Source organism: Ooceraea biroi, chromosome 12 (genome assembly GCF_003672135.1).
Source record: "Ooceraea biroi isolate clonal line C1 chromosome 12, Obir_v5.4, whole genome shotgun sequence".
Lineage (NCBI taxonomy): Eukaryota > Metazoa > Arthropoda > Insecta > Hymenoptera > Formicidae > Ooceraea > Ooceraea biroi.
In genome coordinates this window covers 12,361,701-12,363,363 of record NC_039517.1, presented here as the reverse complement: position 1 = coordinate 12,363,363, position 1,663 = coordinate 12,361,701, and positions in this window count along the sequence as shown.

Sequence of the window (1,663 nt, the reverse complement as noted above, 5' to 3'; positions counted from 1 at the left end):
AGCAAACTCGATATAGGATTTTTTCTTATTTCCACTAGTAGAATATGCTCCCGCAGTTTGTCGGTTAAAACCTGGGACACCCTGTATAATAGATACAAACAGTCTTATAATTTTAGAGAACAAACAGTAATAGATACAAACAGTTTTATGATTTTAGAGAACAAATAGTAATAGATGCAAACAGTCTTATAATTTTAGAGAACAAACAATAATATATACAGTCTTAGAACTTTAGAGATAAAATTATAAATAAAAACAATATCATATCATCTATTCATAAGTTGAATATAACTTTGGGAGATAATGAGTAAAGTAAAATTGCTCCATGCGAGGTATTATGTTTGCTAAAAACATATTGTCTCTGTGAATTGACACCAGGACACTTCCCTTTGGAGAATAAACATACAAATCACATATGGAAATGTTATCAGCATAATTATGTTCCTGGTGGGGTTTCTCTTAATACCGTTGACTCTATTCGTGATCTCAGTGTAACATTCTGCAGTAATTTCAAAAATCCATTAATAACCATCCATTGTTGTCGATTAATGAAGTTTATTCTGCAGTAACTTGTCATTTGAAAGGCATATTAACTTGATTTCGAGATCAGCGTCTTCGACTCTAGGTTTTGTAAATAGGACTTGTAAACTTTTTAAAAATGTTAACACGCTGAGACATTTATTTTGTTCTCTCGTGAGACCCAAATTGGAGTATGCTTCGATTGTGTGGTCTCCTTATCAAGTGTATCAGTGTGAATTACTTGAGAGAATTCAGCATCGTTTTCTCCGCAGCGTTAGTTTTAAACTTGGTAAACCGATGGATTAATGTGATCACAATTATGAATTTATTTTGACCGAATTGAACTTGTAGACACTAACGAATCGTAGATCTGTAACTGATGTGGTGTTCTTATGCAATCTTATTTGTGGTCGCATTGATTTTCCGGAGCTGCTGGAATGCGTTAACTTGCATGTTCCTGAAAAGTCCCTAAGACACAATAATCTGTTCTTTGTAAAACACCATAGTACCTCTTATGGTCTGCATAAGCCGCTGAATCGTATGTGTAGAATGGCGGATAAATTTTCTTTCCAATTAGATCTTTTTATTTTGACTTCTCGAGCTATTAAGAGCTTTTTGTCGAATCACTTGGTATAATTTATGTTTATGATTATATTTACATTTGCGTTGCGTGCTAGTTTAATCCCTTGAGTGTCAATGACGGAAAAATCCGCCAATATAAAACTGGCCAAAAGTGCTTCATGACAGAAAAATCCGCATATTTCATAACACCAATAAATCACTTTTGCAGTGCAACAATTGAACTGATAATGCATATTTTAATGTTTTTGAGGTCGCTGATTATAAATTTGATATCAGATTTAAAAAATTGAAGATCGCGGATCCAATATGGCGGATATAATAATTAAAAAAATTAATTAAAAGTAATTAATTGATTTTTATTTAAAAAATTTTATTCCTGATCAGCACCACACAAAACCCCGGAAAAGTGACTTATTTTATATTTCTAAGTTTATGTCATTGATAGCATCCTTGGCACACAAGCGTTTTTCTTGCCTGACACTCAAAGGGTTAAGCTATGTATATATTAAATTGTATTTGTTTTAAGACTATGGTATTCTTTTATATTATATTTATCAAATCT